Consider the following 17384-nt stretch of genomic DNA (forward strand, 5'->3'; position numbering starts at 1 on the left):
TAGCCAACCATAAACATTGTACAGATATATGAAACCAATCAAAAGCAAGTAATATAAGTTAATTTATTTAGGCCCCATGACACTTTTGGAAAGGGGCATTTTCTATTCTGTAAGTAAATGCTTTAAGAACCTGATGCAGAGGAACAGCAGAGTATCAATTGTTTTGCTTCCGCATCTCCAGAATATTTTGCAATTAGTACTTTAAAATTAAAAAGTGAGAAGATGCTTTGGTATTATCTCCTTTATTTATAATTCATTTCATTTTCTGCTTGCCTGAAGCATAATTAATTTGATAGGCATCTTTTAATTCTCAAGTAGCTTTTAGGAAAACCAGTTTTCTGCTGCTCTAAACAATGTACTATTTATTAACTTACGTGTGTTCCCATTTTACACAGTGTTAATACACTATGGGCCAGATTTGGTTCTTGGATGAGACACTGGAGAAAATGAGATCAGAATTTTGCTTTATGACCCATATTGACACTTTTTCACATTCAAAGACATAGAACAAGAGGAGCGACTATAAGTGATGGGTGGCCTATGGGCTAGAATTCCATTACATGATGGTCTGTTGGGGTAGGAGCTGTTGGCAGAGCAGAAAGCAACATCTTATTGAAAGCACAGGAATATTAATCCCAAATCCTGTGGATATCAACTGTGTCCCACAATCTGCCGGCAGCAAAGGAAACATGGCTACCATTACATCCCCTGCCGTCCTTGTAGTTGCCAACCCAATGCAATCTACTCACCCATGCATGCTCAATAAAATGGGGTGGAAGAGGGCTTCCTGCATGATCCCAGGGCTTGTAACAACTGACCCCTACAGACACCAGAGGTGGAGAAGGCTGCAGTCTTGGCCCACCAGAGCAGAGACCCCCAGCCAGGACGGTGAGGAGTAGGATAAGCCCCTGTCTTCAGGGGAGGACACCGCATTGCTGAATGGCTCAGTCCCTGGGCAGGAGTCATTCAGCAGCAGAATGGTCTCCTGCATGGCTAGGAACAGAGTCCTCTTCCTTGCAACCTGGGCCAATGGTCTCTGCTCTTCCCTGACAGGACTGCAGCCTTCTCCATACCTTGTGTCTGCAAAGTTCAGGTGTTACTGGCCTCACAACCATGCAGGGAGCCCTGTACAGTTCCACAATCATGGCCCCATTCATTCACTCACCATCAAGAAATGTGGGAGGCATCCCTGGGCAGGAACTGTTTAGCAGCACCACAAGACCAGGGACTCATACTCCTCCTTGCACTCTTGGCTAGGGAAGCTTTGCTCTGCAGTGCAAGGACTGCAGTCTTCCCTGCAGCTAGTGCCCTGGTGTCTTGGTCCCCTCAGCCATGCAGGGAGCCCGGTGTATCCCCACTGTGAGTTCTGGGAAAACCCTGCAGCCCTGCTGTCAGCATTGACTTTTCCCTTATCACAATTCTACTGCCCTTCCTCCCCCTTAATTTCCAGAAACAGTAACAATAAAAATGGTTAAAAATTGAGAAAAAAACCCTTAAAAATAAACATCAATATTAAAGTTGCAATTAAAAAGAAAATGAAAATCAAATTCAGCCAAGCTTGAATATAGACAAGGGGGCTGGGGCTAGGGGTACGGGAAAGGGTTACAAATACAAGGGGAGTGAAAAATGTGATGGCAGCAAACAACATGGTATGCCATGATTCTTCTTCTTCTCCCCTCCCCCCACTTTTTTTTCATAAGGAAGGGATTGGCTAAATAGAAAAACAAAGGGACATTGGATGTTGGAAGGAGAGGATAGAAGGGAAAATGAGAGAAAGGGCGACAGGTGGAGTGAGACTGAGGTGAAAAGGCTATGAGGGCGTTGGAGCAAATCGCCAATCAGCACAGGGGTGAGAATATCCAGCAGTGTCAAAACTGCAGACACTCTCTCCCATCCCCAGTTGAGTTAACACATAACACTTATATGCAATATGTGAGAATACTACCCCATAGAGACCTATTCCTTCCTTAACTGGCTTTATGTAGGTTTCCTGCAATTTTAGTCCCCTTGTCATGATGCAGCACACTAGAGTAGATACCCTTATGTTTCTGCAGCTGTTATTTATAATTTTAGTCAAGCAGAAAAAAAAGATCACTCCTAAAATCATAAATTATGTTCTGTAATTTCCATGCCATTGTGAGATATATTTTTATTTATTTGTCTTTTTCGCTGTGTCCTGCTTCTGGACATTTTTGGTTCCTTATCTTGCGTCTTCAGCCGGTTTCCTTAATTTAATGGTTATTAATTTGGTTCCTTAATCCGGCTTGGTCTGGTTGAAGGACCTTCTATTTATGAGTCTTCAACTGCATGTTTTAACTCCAAATAGCTTTTTTCTTAAAAGCACTATTTTAGTGTTTGCAGTCAAAGTTCCTCAAGCTGTCATCTCATCAGATTTCATAAATTAGGCAAGAGCAAGCCAGGTCACTACTTGCAAGGATTTTTACGGATGTATCAAGGAGGGGTATTTGATTTGGTCCTCTCTGAATCAGTATTGAACTGCTTATTACATAATAAAGGATTAGGTGTTCTGGAAATGCTTGCTTTCAGATGAGACAAAAGAGGTCATGAAAGAAGCTGTGTGAAATCTTTGCAACAACACATGAAGTCACGCGATTTCTTCTCAAACTTGTAGTGTGGCCCAAAAGTCACCTGAAGTATTATAAAGCAGCCTTAAATTCTGAGCTTCCACCACTTTTAAATGACTGCTCCTGAGAAGCTGCCAAACTCTATAAATGTTTTGTAATTTAGAAAAACATTTCAAATCAAAACTGAAACCGTAGTGCTCATTTGTGAATTAAGCCAAATTCCAGTCTGCCAGTGCATTAAAACTTCGTCATTTAAAATTCCATTTCATTCACACTATTCATTTTCCCAGTGTACCTTAAAAGGATACTATGAAGACTAAAAGACCCAAAATATATATTATAGGCATTACATTTTCGTGACACAATTTTACAAGACCTTGGAGAATCATCTAATTCTCATCAAACAAAGTCAAAAAATATAAAAATGCAGGATATTCTGATTCCAGACTCCTAAGTAGCAACTAGGGACTTAGTTGGTTTTAGGGCACTGGTTCTCAACTGGAGGTCCATGGCCCCCTGAGGGCTGCAAATAGGTTTCATGGGGTCTTCCAAAATAAACCAGGCATCAGCCCTGCGTGGTGAGGCTCAGGCTCAGATGTCAGCCCTGGGCACTGTGTCTCAGGCTTCAGCCGCGGTGGCAGGGCTTAGGTTGCAGCTCTAGGCAGTAGGGATCAGGGAGTGAGCACCACCTCCACCCCCTGACTCACCTCAGTGGACCACCCAACCTGTGGTCAGTGTTAATGTCTTTGTGCCCGCGCTGGCTCCACCCACAAAGATCGTCACACAAACCGGCAGCCACACCTTAGTTTCTGCCCTGGGCCCTAACGAGTCTAATGCCAGCCCTCATGTTGCATAGCATGTTCTCTATTTATGTAAGGTGTAAAGGAGCTATTTCAGCAAGAGGAACACAAGTTTCATGGCACAGGGAAAATAATTGTAAACACAAACAATAGATATTAGATATGGATACATTTTTAATTTGATGATGAGCTTCAAAACAACAAAACCCAGAGAGTAATGATATCAAACTTCCTTCAACAAACTGAAGAACACTGAGGAGGTAGTATGAGTAAGATACATAAAGCCATTATTAACCTCGCAAAATTTAGGAAATACAAAGACAGTTACTTGAATTTCTGTTTTATTTGTTCTGGAAGAGGAGATAGACCTCAACCACTGTGTATAATTTGTGCACAAGTACTGTCCAATGACTGTTTGAAAGCCTCCAAATTACAGAGACATTTAATTACAAAACATGAAATCCATAAGGACAAGCAATGTTCATTTGTTGAGAGAAAGGACAAGGAACTGCTTCGTATTAAAGTAGTCATGAAATCCACAACTACTGAGGAGAAAAAGCTGGTAAGGTCATCCTACGTAGTGCCAGAGAAAACTCCTAAAGCCAAAAAAAATGCATACAGTTGCTGAGACTTTAATAATGCCACATGCTATTGAAATTGCAAAGGAAATGTTTGGAGAGGAGAAGGCCAAGGTACGGGAAAAATACCATTGTCAAATGATGGGTCACTTCTATGTCAGAAGATATAATTTCACAGTATATTGATTGGCTGTGTGACAATGATTTTGCTATGCAACTAGATGAATCCAGAGACATTTTGAAAATATCCCATGTACTTGCCTATGTGAGGTATGCGGAATAAGGAAATAAAGGAAGACTTTGCTTTGCAAAGACCTCAAGACAACATCAAAGTCAGATGATGTTTTTAAACTGTTAGATCAGAGATTCTCAAACTTGGGCGGGGACGGGACGGGACCCTAATATGCATATTCAGACCTGTGCGACTGGAAAGAGGTGGCTGCTGGCTGGCCACCCAGCTCTGAAGGCAGCGCTGCTGCCAGCAGCAGAGGAGAAGTAAGGGTGGCAATACCAAGCCATGGCACCCTTACTTCTCCAGACTCCACTGCTGCTGGTGGTGGCACACTGTCTTCTGAGCTGAGCAGCCATCCAGCAGTCCCCACTCTCTGCTCTGCTTCGGAGCTGGGTGGCCGGAGATCAGTGGCTATTTGGCTGGGTGCCCAAGGTGGGGGCGTAAACTACTAAAGACACAAAGAAGGGGGGTGCGAACAAATAAGTCTGAGAACCACTGTTAGATGATTTTATGATTTCAGCAGAAATCACCTGGACTAATTGCATCAGGGTCTGCACTGTTGGAGCCGCAGTATTCTGGTGTTGTGCAAAAAGTAAAAGTTATTGCACCTTGAGTTATTTGGACACACTGCTTTTTACACCGAGAGGTGCTTGCTGTGAAATATATTGAACACAGTGGTAACAGTCGTTAATTTTATTAAATGCAGAGCAGCACTCTCTAGGTGTTTTGCTGCACTTTGTGAGGAAGTGGGTAAAGAGCATCATTCCTTGCTCATGCTTAACCGTATATTTAATCTCAAGGAATAGTTATATACATACTTAGCCAATAAGAAACCCACACTTGAAGTGCTTAAAGATGATGTGTGACTGGCAAAACTGGGTTACCTCACAGACATAATCAGTGAAATGAATAAGCTGAATAAAACTATGCAGGGTGGGAGCACTAATTTTGTTACCCAGCATGAAAGAGTTGCAGCATTCAAAAGAAAACTACAATACCGGAAAGTTGTTGTCTGTGGGGGCACTACTGATATGTTTGAGCTCTTACATTCTTTCATTCAGGAACGAAACATTGACTTTGACATAATTAAACCTCAGCTAGCAGCACATCTGTCTGGTCTGCTTAAGTGAGAACACTGAAGCTAAACTTCCATCCGCTGTCCCATTGAAACTGTTAGAAGCACTCATTGACATTTCATCAGATAGCTCCCTTAGAACCAGGTTTAATGAAATGCCACTGGAGACATTTTGGTGTGAGTGTTCTGACGAATACATCACTGCTTCTTCTGCAATGCTGATCCTGTTTAGTATCCCCTACTTATGTGAAGCCAAATTTTCAGCCATGATATCCATGAAAACAAAGTACCAAACCAGGATGAACATTGACCCTGATACGGGTGTGTGCTTGCCAACGATACCCCAATGTCTTGACCGAATTGTTGATCAGCACCGGCAACAAGTTTCCCACTGTTGTTAAACAAAATAATATTCAGATATTTTTGTACCTATACCATTCTTTTCTTTTTTATAATATATATGCATGTGTGCTTAACTGTATGACTATCACTTTAAAACAGCTTTTAGTCTACTGGATATGCAGAAAAACAGTTGTGGCACAGGTGAGCTGTGGAGTTTTTATAGCATGTTGGAAGGGGAGGGGAGCGCAAAAGGTTGAAAACCCCCTGCTTTAGGGCATGATGCAACTCCCATTAAATTCAATGGTAAGACTTCCATAGACCAGAGGTGGGCAAACTACGGCCCGTGGGTCTCATCTGGCCCGCAGGACCGTTTTGCCCAGCCCCTGAGCTCCTGGCCCCTGGAGGCTAGCCCCCAACCTCTCCCCCACTGTTCCCCTTCCTGTGTAGCCTCAGCTCATTGCACCACCAGCGCAATGCTCTGGGCAGGGGGGCTGTGAGCTCCTGGGGTAGTGCAGCTGCAGAGCCTGTCCTGACCCAATGCTCTGAGGGGCACAGCAGGGCGGCTATAGCACCGCCAGCCACTGGTGCTCCAGGCAGTGTGGTAAGGGGCAGGGAGCGGGGGGAAGGGCGTGGTTTGAATAGAGGGCAGGGGAGTTTGGGGTGGTGGTCAGGGGCCTGGGGTGTGGATAGGGGTCAGGGCGGTCAGAAGGCGGGAAAGAGGGGGTTGAATGGGGGCAGGGGTCCCCGGGGGGAGTCAGAAAGGAGAGGAGGGGTTGGATGGGGCAGCAGGGGGCAGTTAGGTGCAGGGGTTCCGAGGGCGGTCAGGGGACAGGGAGAAGGGGTGGTTGGATGGGGCAGGGGTCCCCAGGGGGCAGTCAGGAATAAGAGGAGGGGTTGGATGGGGTGGTGGGGGGCAGTCGGGGTGGGGGGTCTGGGGGCGGTCAGGGGACAGGGAGCAGGGGGTGCTGGATGGGGCAGGAGTCCTGGGGGCTGTCAGGGGGTGAGAAGTAGGGGGGGGTCGGATAGGGGTTGGGGGCCGGGCCATGCCTGGCTGTTTGGGGAGGCACAGCCTCCCATAAACGGCCCTCCATACAATTTTGGAAATCCAATGTGGCCCTCAGGCCAAAACGTTTGCCCGCCCCTGCCATAGACCCTTTATGAACATGCACTCTGTTATTCTATGATGTGCTCTGCAGTACTTCTCAGTTCCATACTTGTGAGCAAGCAGGGTATTGACAGCTAGAAGACTTGATCTTGGAGAGCAAGCGACTCCTAAATTTCAGTATCCTGCCTGTCATCATTTATAGAGCAGTCAGGAAGAGCTTGTGCCCATAAGCCATAGCACAACAGTATCTCTTTAAGTGGCTCTCTATTTTTAATGCTACTTCTTACACTTTGTGTGTGTGTGTTACGGTGGGCCAATTGTATTATTTCCAATTCAATTTCTGATTTCTTTTTAGAAATCTGTTTCTATTCTAGGAAAACTGTTTAGTGTTGTAGCATAAAGTTTGGTATAGAAGCCAGAAAGTCCTGCATCTTCTAATTTAGATTCAGCCTTGAAAATGTCATTTAACTTCTCTGAACCTCAGTTTTCCAATCTTTAAATATGGAAGAAAATACCCATACTAAACAGGGGTGGGGTAAGAATTAATTAGCGAATGTTTGCACTGTACTTTGAAAATGAAAAGCATAGGCAAATATCATTATATTGTGTCAGATCATTTCTTTTAATATAATTTGTTTCAGTTAATGACAGTTTAATATTCCTCTTTCCATTTTCATGAGTAATATCTGCAAAGGCTGATAGAAATTTGTATTGTAATAAAATGGTAAGCTTTTTCAGACAGATACATTGTCTATTGCACCTAGAATGCCACTGAAGCTATGTATATATAAATATAATTTTCAATTTTTCCATGGACACTGGTTATGAAGTTCAGGACTTATTAAATCCTGATTTCCAATGTAATGGGTTAATTGACATAACCATAATTTGAGTTAAAATCATTTAAAAACATCAGAAGACTTGTGATAGGGAAAAACTCAAATTGCTACTGGTCTTTATGAAGAAATAGAAATCTCGGACTGTGTGATTCTGGTTAATGGTTCTGGATTTAATGAACAGATTGAATAAACCATCAGACAATTAATAGAGTAATCAATAGCACAGTTCAGCCTTGAAAGAAAAATAGATTTGTTAGCCTTTGCAGTACAGCATATATTCAGTCAATGTTATAGCCAACTCACACTTCCAAGAAAACTATAAAGATGTACAGCTTCCTAAATATGGATGAATATAAATTGCAGCTACATAGTATAATATGTAAATTGATACTTAACGATATTTTACTATCTAGATATCAAGTTATAGTATGGAGATCTTTAAGAATTCAGGAGAGAATTTAGTTGTCTCAAAAATACTGTAGCTGTAAGATACGATATAAACAGCAAGATAAACATCTATCGGTAAATAATACTAAGTAGGAATCTCTGATGATCGATAAGTAAATTTGGACTCAAAGATTTAAGCAATCATTTCTAATGATTATCTCCCTGCAAGTCCCTCTCCCAAACAGCCATTGACACTGCTACAATGTTTTGGGAGACTTCAGCCAAGGGCTTGGTCTTCCATTCTTTTTTCAAAGGATTACTGGGGACACTGTCAATTTGCAGCTGCTTTTATCTTGTTTCTGGTGATAAGTATCTGAATATTAAGCTTAGGTTAGTGACAGATGGTTAACAATTGACAAGATATGGTAGAGGATAGATGATTAGTGGATTCCTTGCACTCTTTCCTCAGGTCAGGTTTCATCATTATTCACTGTGGTATGCAGAACAGCATCTGCACTCCTCCAGGCTGTTTTGGGAGGTCTACCTTCCCTCTCTGGTTACCAACGTATATACAGTATTGAGTTCTAGCTTCTTCAGGAATCAGCCAACAAACTCCTTTTCTATTATTTATAACTTCCCTTTAACTCAGGAGCTCCTCTCCAATAAGTTTGCTATATCCCTCTGTCACTGAAATAGTCGAATATCAGTTTCTAGGGTTCCCTAGACAGAAACTACAGAAAATCCTTAATGATCTCTATAAATCACAGGTGTAAACTCATCAGTTGCAACTGCAGGTATCTTAGCACTAGCTGAGCCTTTATGGTGCAGAGACAGGACTTAAGGGTCATGTTTTCCGAGCAACCTCCCCCTTTCATTATCATCATCATCACCAGCCCTGATGATGGCTGAAGTTCTGGATAGTATGAGCTGTTTATGTGGATTGGAGACTGACTGTTGCATGAAAAAGGAGGCAATTGAGTAGGGACACCTTCTCAGCTCTGGACAGTACTGACATCAGATGTGTTGAACATCTGGATTCAGCCCCACTGATACCTACAGTATTGGTAAGAATAGGCAACCATGCAACTTTACATGATATCTTCTTCAATAGCCTCTGTGATACTCACATCAGCTCCTTTCCTATGAAGTGCAGCTGCTAAGAACATCTGCTTTTCCTATCATTCTCTCAGTTATCCCCTTCTTTTAATCCTTCCACTAGCTTTTCTGCTGAACCACATCAAATTGATTCTTTTCTTCACCTTTAAGACCTTCAACTGTTCTGCCCATCCCTGCTTACCAGCTAGGGTTACCAGATGTCCCAATTTTATAAGCACAATCCCAATATTAGGGGCTTTGTCTTATATAGGTGCCTATTAGCCCTCTACCCCTTGTCCTGATTTTTCATACTTACTATCTGGTCACCCTATTACCAGCTTATGGGTTACTGTGTCACCCTCAAAAAGAAAAGGAGTACTTGTGGCACCTTAGAGACTAACCAATTTATTTGAACATAAGCTTTCGTGAGCTACAGCTCACTTCATCAGATGCATACCGTGGAAACTGCAGCAGACTTTATATATACACAGAGAATATGAAACAATACCTCCTCCCACCCCACTGTCCTGCTGGTAATAGCTTATCTAAAGTGATCATCAGGTGGGCCATTTCCAGCACAAATCCAGGTTTTCTCACCCTCCACCCCCCCACACAAATTCACTCTCCTGCTGGTGATAGCCCATCCAAAGATGACAACTCTTTACAAAATGTGCATGACAATCAAGTTGGGCTATTTTCTGCACAAATCCAGGTTTTCTCACATCCCCCCCACCCCCATACACACACAAACTCACTCTCCTGACAGTACCAGCCTTGGTCAACTACTTAATCCGTTTCTCCTGCAAGAATCTTCACACTTCCTTCCACACTGCCACTTGAATAGAAAATGTGCTGTCTAAACTATTCCTCTATGGTCACTGCCATCTCTTCCTTCAAATCCTTTCTTGAGACTCATTTCAACTGTGACAACTGCAGGAAATTTATTAATGGCAATGTAGAGGGCTAATAGAGATTAGATAAATCTCAGCAATTACTATATACATATGCATTGTTGTTATTATTACCTTTGTCCTCCTTCTCTCTGTTGTTTGATATACTTTCTTGTTACATGTTGTCTTAAATTAGATAGCAACTGCTACAGGTCATGGACCATGTTGTCTTTTCCATTTAGTCACTGCTAGCACAATGGCTTCTCACTGGTTTCCTTGGCACAAAGACTGCATAAACAAAAACTATAAGTATCCAATGAATTTCTTTCTAAGAGTGTATGATTCACCATTGATTGTATTTTGGAGTCATAAGCACTCATTTTTATTCAGAGTCTTTTAGCTCTTGACTTTTAATTTTACCTTTCCACTTTATCCTCTAGGAAGTCTAGGGTCACAATATCACAAATGCCAAAGCATAAAGGCTATTTTGATTTCTTCTCTGCATGACTGTGACAATTAGAACTTATCCAAAATCCATTGACATTGATAAGAGACTTTTCATTGTTTTTTCAATAGGCCTTGGTTCTGGACCTAAAATCTGGCTAAAATTCTTCATGAAATTGCTGTGGGGAAAAATATATATGTAGCACTGTGACATTCATGAATGTTTTTGAAGTATGAGCTACATTTCAACAAACTGAAACCTATTCTACAAACTAGTAATTGTTTTTTGTATTTTACCATCTCTTCTTTTTATCTGCTGTGAAATTTCTATTAATTTTTGCAGTTATCTGTGTTTAAATGTAATTCTGTTGCGAGGCAAACCACACTGTTTAGGAATTTAAACTAAGGCCTTAAAGACAAAGGGAAAGCTGTTACAGAAGACAGAACTGAAACAAAAGTGAATGCACTTACAGAACAGCAGACACTATGATAAATGACCATTTATTATATCTTCAAACACTTTGCTACACCAGCACGTACTAATCATCACTGTAATATTTTCATCATCATAAAAGTGAGCCAAATAAAACTGCAGAAGGACATTCTGACCTTAAGCATGTTTATGTAAACTAATTTTTTTGACCCACATGGCTAGTCAACGTTTGGGGCCCTAGGGATTTTCCAGTTGGGTGTAGAAACTGATGGAGTCTGGTGTTGATACAGTCTTGTTTATTTACAAGGAATATAGAAAATCCTGCTTTCTGAATGCATGAGGAACCAAGAACAAATGGAGCAGTTTCTCAGTTTACAGACCCAAGCCTCTTAAATAGCTTAAATATCCAACAGACCTAAAAACTCTCTAGCTTTTCCCAGGGTCAAACTGTGTTCACCAGCTACTGGTTTTCTTTCTTTTTCCCTCTGCCTCTCTCTCTGTTTTTGTCTTTCCGCAGTTTCTGTGTGTACTCTACACACACCCACTCCCACCCCTCAGCAAAAAAGCCCCCTCTGCCCACAGAGTCCAAACTCCATGGCAATTCACAAACTCCTTTTGTCTTGGGAGCGGGCTTCTGAATAACTCATCCTCTGAGATATGTTAACTGAAAGGTGCATTCACAATCCATCTCAAAGACGTTTGTGATTCATGCAGCGACCGATACCACTCAGCATAACAATACAGTAATGAGGAGACTGGCATACTTTCCAAAGTGATTGAGTTCATGTGGTCATGCTCACCTCAATCACTTTGGCAAGTATGCCTCAAATGAGGTTGCTCTATTATACAAAAGCTCAGATCTGTGTAATCTGAAGACAATATTATGACTAGAAAAGGGGCAAGACAGTGCCAGATTTTGTGTGTCCCCTGTATCAGCTAGTGCTTGTCAAGAATAAGAAAGCTAAGCAGCCCATAAGGAATTCTGTTCCAATGATTGCTTCAGAGAAGGGCCCAATAAATCAACATATCGAGGGTACACTTTTAAACTGGCCTAGTCTACAGTTCAAATGGCCATTAGCCCAATTGTCTCCAAGGGAGCCTTTGATGTAATTCTAATTCACTGCAGAGAGGCCACAGGCACCGATTTTCCAAAGTGCTACACATACCCACCCACTCCACCCCTTCCCCCATGGCTCCACCTTCGCCCCCACCTCTTCCTGCCCCTACTTCACCCCCACCCCGCCTCTTCCCCCTAGTTCTGCCACCTCCCCCGGGTGTGCCACATCCTTGCTTCTTCCTCCCTCCTGCCCCAGCATCCTGCATGCCGTGAAACAGCTGATTGTGGTGGGTGGGAGGGAAGGGGTGGCACTGATAGGTGGAGCCCAATGTCGGGGAGGGAGAGGTGCTGATGGGGGGCTGCCAGTGGGTGCTCAGCACCCACCATTTTTTCCCTGTGGGTGCTCCAGCCCCGGAGCATCCATGGAGTCGGTGACTATGAGTGAGGCCACATCCTACACTACACAATAAGAGATGGGCAATATGCAGAGAATCTAGAAATCCAGAGACTGAGGGGACCTGCAAAATAGGATGGACAGCAGGCAATCCTGCAAAATCTGGCACTGCCTTGCCCCTCCTGCTTGTCCTCATATAGTCATAAAACTGTCTATGGATTACACAGATCTGAGCATTTGTATAATAGATCAACCTCATTTCAGGTCACAGTTGTAATCTGGTAGCCTAAGGATTCTTACTTAGGAGATGTCTACACTGTAATTAAACACCCATGGCTCACCTGTGTCAACTTACTCAGGATCATGGGGCTCAGGTTATGGGTCTGTTTAATTGTGATGTAGACACTGAGGCTCAGGTTGGAGTCCAGGCTCTGGGAGGGGAGGGTCTAATCCTTGGGCAACATGGTGGTAGAGTGAGCATTATGGGACCTTTGTGCTTTACAGAGAAAGATTAAAGAAGCTCTGTCTAAAAAGTATAAAATGAGAAGGTTAAAATAAGATTTGGTCAGTTTATAAGTATCTCCAAAGAAGGAGGATTTCTGATAGCAAAGGGCTTTTTAGTCTAGTAGAGAAAGACATAATGATTTCCATTGGGTAGAAGCTAAAATACAATATCAGACTAGAAATAAGGCACACTTTTTTTTGTAAACACACAGGGAGGGCAATTAACTATTGGAACAAATTAGACTAGAGATGGTGTGATTTGCCAACAGCTGAAGCCTGTCAACTAAATCTACCAGCTTTTAAAATATATATACTATCTTAACTAGATGTTATGATCTTTATGTCGAAATCACTTGGTAAAAGGCAGAACTGTTCAATAAATATTACTGTTCTGTATCTGGGAGAAAAACAGATGATGTAGTCATATCCTATGATGATAACACTCCATTCCACTAGTATCAGGGGAAGATATTAAACAATAGCTACTACATTTTTAAATCAGCAAGTCCAGATAGTTTTAAAAGTCATGATTGTGTAGCTCACTGGACCATTAATGTTGATTTTCAGTAACTCTTGGGACACTTCGGAAGTTCCACCTGATGGAGGAAAACTAATGTGCCAATAATTAGAAAGGATAAATGGGATGGCTCAGGTAATTATAGGCCTGTCAGCCTGACATTGATGCCAGGCAAGATACTGGGGTTGCTGATATAGGACTTGATTAATAAACAATCAGAGGAATATTGCCAATCAATATGGGTTTATGGAACACAGACCCAGTCAGACTAACTTTTTTTATGAGATGACAAGTTTGGTTGATAGAGGTAATGATGTTAAAGTAATATACTTAGACTTCTGAAAGGTACCTACCTTGACTAGGTACCACACAGCATCTTGATTAAAAAGGTAGAATGATATCAAATTAACATGGCACACATTAAATAGATTAGAAGCTAGCCGCTAACTGATAGGTCTCAAAATTTCACTGTAAACAGGAAATCATCACCCAAATGATTTGTTTCTAGTGGGGTCCTTCAGGCATCTGTTTTTGGCCATATGCCATTTAACACTTATCAATGAGGTGGAAGAAAATATAAAATCATTATCGATAAAGTTTGCAGATGACACATACATTGGAGGAGTGATAAATAATAAAGAGGAAAGATTACTAATACAGAGTAGGATTGTTGGGTAAGCTGAGTGCAACCAAATAATATGCATTTTAATATGGCTAAATGTATACATTTAGAAACAAAAAAATGTAGCCATGCTTACAGGATGGGGGACTCTATCCTGGGAAGCAGTGACTCTGAAAAAGATTTGGGGTCATGGTACATAATCAGCTGAACATGAGCTCACAGCGTGACACTGTGGCTACAAAGGCTAATGCAATTGTTGGCTACATAAACAGGGTCATCTCAAGCAAGAATAGAGATGGGATAGATTCTGCATGGCTGGCAATTTTTAAATCAGAATTGTATGGTTTTTTTCCCTAAAAGACATGCTTTAGGAATTATTTTGGGGAAGTTCTATAACCTGTGTTATTGCCACAGTTGCCACTGGGATCTTATTCAGTTACCCATGGGAGGGCAGTTGGTCCATGATATAATCTCTCTATAATCTCAGAACACATGCTAGCAATTTATGCAGTTTGCTAGAAGCTGAATGGCATGTGACCCTTTGCTTTTCTTTAATCATAACTGATCAATAGCATTCTCAATGTATTTTACTATTTGCTACTTTATTATTAATATTAATAGTGGCAATTGCTTATGTACCATTCAGGTTATTATAATGCACTAACACAACTGATTACACTGCAGTAGCTCTTGGTTCATAGCCAAAGCTATCAAATAAGGTTCCCCTTTCTATCCCTTATATTCCAGGGGCTACAACCCACAACAGTCTGTTTTGGGAAACGCTTATTTTTTCATACCAATTAAATGTAACCATTGCAGTCGCAAAAGCACATTAATGCTAATGGGAACAAAGCATCCAGAAATATTCCATTATTTATCATATATATGTGAAACATGCAATCTTGCTTTGGGAATATCAAGGAATTACTTATACAGACTGCTGAAACTACAGTAATACCTTAGTATTGACGTATATGCTTTAGTTTCTCAGAAGACTGCAGTAATGTCTGAAGTGAAGTGTTTAATTGGATACAACATTCATCAAGCTATAAGCCCATTTATTAAATTTTAAAGGGTTTCTTTTAGAGAATCTGCTAACTGTAGTACACACACCGTTTCCAGTACAACTCCTCCACGTCAATTCTTTTGCATGAAAAATATGTTTCATTTCCTGGTGCATTAAAAAAAAAACTCCAAAACATAGCCTACAGGACATGGCTGCTAACCAAGCAAAAGATTTAACAGCAAGCACACAATTCATTTTAAGTCTCTCTAGTTTTAAAGTAAATCCATAAATGCACCCTAATGTTTGTCTCTCTCTATGGGACATTTGTCAACATCTCCAATACACCACAGAATTTGGCACTCATAATTGCTATTTCTACTCAACAGTCTCAAGACTGGAATAGCTGATGTTAATAATCCCACCTTTATTTAATAACTGAATTTAAACACATTTAAAAAAAAACCCACCCTATAACAGCTCGTGTTTGCACAAAAGAGATTCTTGACAAATTAAAAAGAATTTTTTTTCCCTGGCTCCAATAAAAGGTGTATTTCATGGGACTACAATTCAGGCTAGTTGAGGGAGGAAGATTAATTAGTTTGCGTGATTACTAGACAAAAATCAAGGGGTGAGGTCCTGGATTGCAGACTAACTGCACATAGTGCAAGTCAAGGAAATACAAAGTGGGTGCAAAGGAGGTGTAAAGCTTACCTTTGCATTTCTCTCATCCTGGGGCTGCTGTATGACCATTTCCCTGAACTTGCAGGCTCTTCTAATTTTAGCTGACTTCAAACAGTTCCAAAGGGCATAACTGCCACAGATAATTGGCAGAGTGGCATACTGGATATCAACTTTGCTCTAGCCACATCCCCTTTCCTTTTATGTCGGCAGCATTCTGAATGGGGGATGTTAGGACCCCTGTGAAAACTCATTGGCACTGGAGGATCACACTCATAGTGAGGTTATCCTCCTTAAACCAGGTCAGTGGCCAGATTGAGCCAACAGTGCAGGATCCAATGAGACATAATATATGTCCACACTGGAGCTGGAGGTGTCATTTCTCAAGTAGACATACCCATGCTAACTGTCATAATAGAATGATAGAATAATAGAAGATTAGGATTGGAAGAGACCTCCGGAGGTCATCTAGTGAAGTCCAACCCCTGCTCAAAGCAGGACCAACACCAACTAAATCATCCTAGCCAGGGTTTTGTTGAAGCTCATTCGATTTCTTCTGGCCCAATCCTCCCGTTTGTCTAGCTAGCATGCTAAAAACAGCAGTTTAACCACAGCTGCACGGGCAGTAGGACCCACTACTGCCCCAGCTCTGTACCAGTGGCTTCAGAGGGTATATTGTACTCAGGGCAGCTGGCCTCGCCGGCCGCCCCTGCAGTTGCAACTAACTCAATCAGAGTTAACACAGATATGTCTACCCCAGCTGGAATGACACCTCCAGTTCCAGCGTAGACATACCCTTAACTCGCCTGTGAAGAGAAGAGAGTTAGAAGGGCGTAATAGGCACAAGCCATTTCTGAAGAACAGCAAAAGCACATGCAAAGTCATTCCAGGATAGTCCTTATTCTCCCCTACATTCTTGAATGTTTTGGACTATTGCTATAGAATTTTGTATTGTGGGGTTTTTTTTTTGTTTGTTTGTTTTTTGAGGGTGAGTGGGGGCAGGTAAGAGAGGATAAAGGGGTTTCCCATAGGGTTGAAGGAATTAAATGCAATCAATGAAACACAATTTTAGTAGCAAATCCTATATAATTCCCTAGGGTCCTGATGTCATCTCTCACTGAAGTTAGGACTAGTGCTTTTGTACATAGGCTAATCCCACCACTGGCCAAGGAAACTCTTAGATTTGGAATTGTTGATTTTGAAGGAATTCTTTTGTTGGGAATCTATTCTTTTTCATCCTGTGCCCCTTCCCCCTTCCCTGGCTAACATTGCAGGGGATTCAGCCCACAGGCAACAGTAATCCTGAGTGGTTCTAGAGGTTCTGCAACCAGTATGTGCCGTTCTCCCCACCCCCATAGTCACCCTTTTGGGCTTATCTGTGGTGAGAGAGCATGCACAAGTTACCACACTGTCAGTACTAACTCTCACTGGGATTTTCTGAGCGGGAGTTTAGGAGGGAACAGTAATAATTATATTTTGCACCTAGAGCTGTACATGTGCAAAATGATTTACAAGAATTAACGAGTTCTCTCAGCATCATTGTGGATAGATTTGCAGGTAAACATAATGTGTTTTATTCCATTGTATAGACAGGGACACTGAGGGAAAGAGAAGTTAAATGACTTGCCACAGACTACTCAGCATGTCAGTGGCATATCAGGGACTGTATGCCAAGGGACTGATTTTCATAGGCATGTATAGGCATGCTTTCTTAAATCCAGGCCATGCAGGGTGGTCTGCAACCGAGTCTGAGTGAGGGTTTGTACCCCATTCTGGTAGTGTACATGATGTAGAGAATCAG

The 17384-nt window shown here is 41.8% G+C and overlaps 1 long non-coding RNA gene across 1 annotated transcript in view; it reads right to left on the reverse strand.

The window, feature by feature from the left end:
• The window catches only part of LOC142069755 (uncharacterized), an 89390-nt gene extending 73691 nt beyond the window's left edge, over positions 1-15699 (reverse strand). Inside the window, exon 1 of the long non-coding RNA XR_012665709.1 lies at positions 15617-15699. This is a non-coding gene — a long non-coding RNA (uncharacterized LOC142069755). The remainder of the gene's footprint in view (positions 1-15616) is intronic.
• Between the last annotated feature and the right edge of the window lie 1685 nt (positions 15700-17384).

The sequence above is a fragment of the Caretta caretta genome, chromosome 1 (assembly GCF_965140235.1).
Source record: "Caretta caretta isolate rCarCar2 chromosome 1, rCarCar1.hap1, whole genome shotgun sequence".
Classification (NCBI taxonomy): Eukaryota; Metazoa; Chordata; order Testudines; family Cheloniidae; genus Caretta; species Caretta caretta.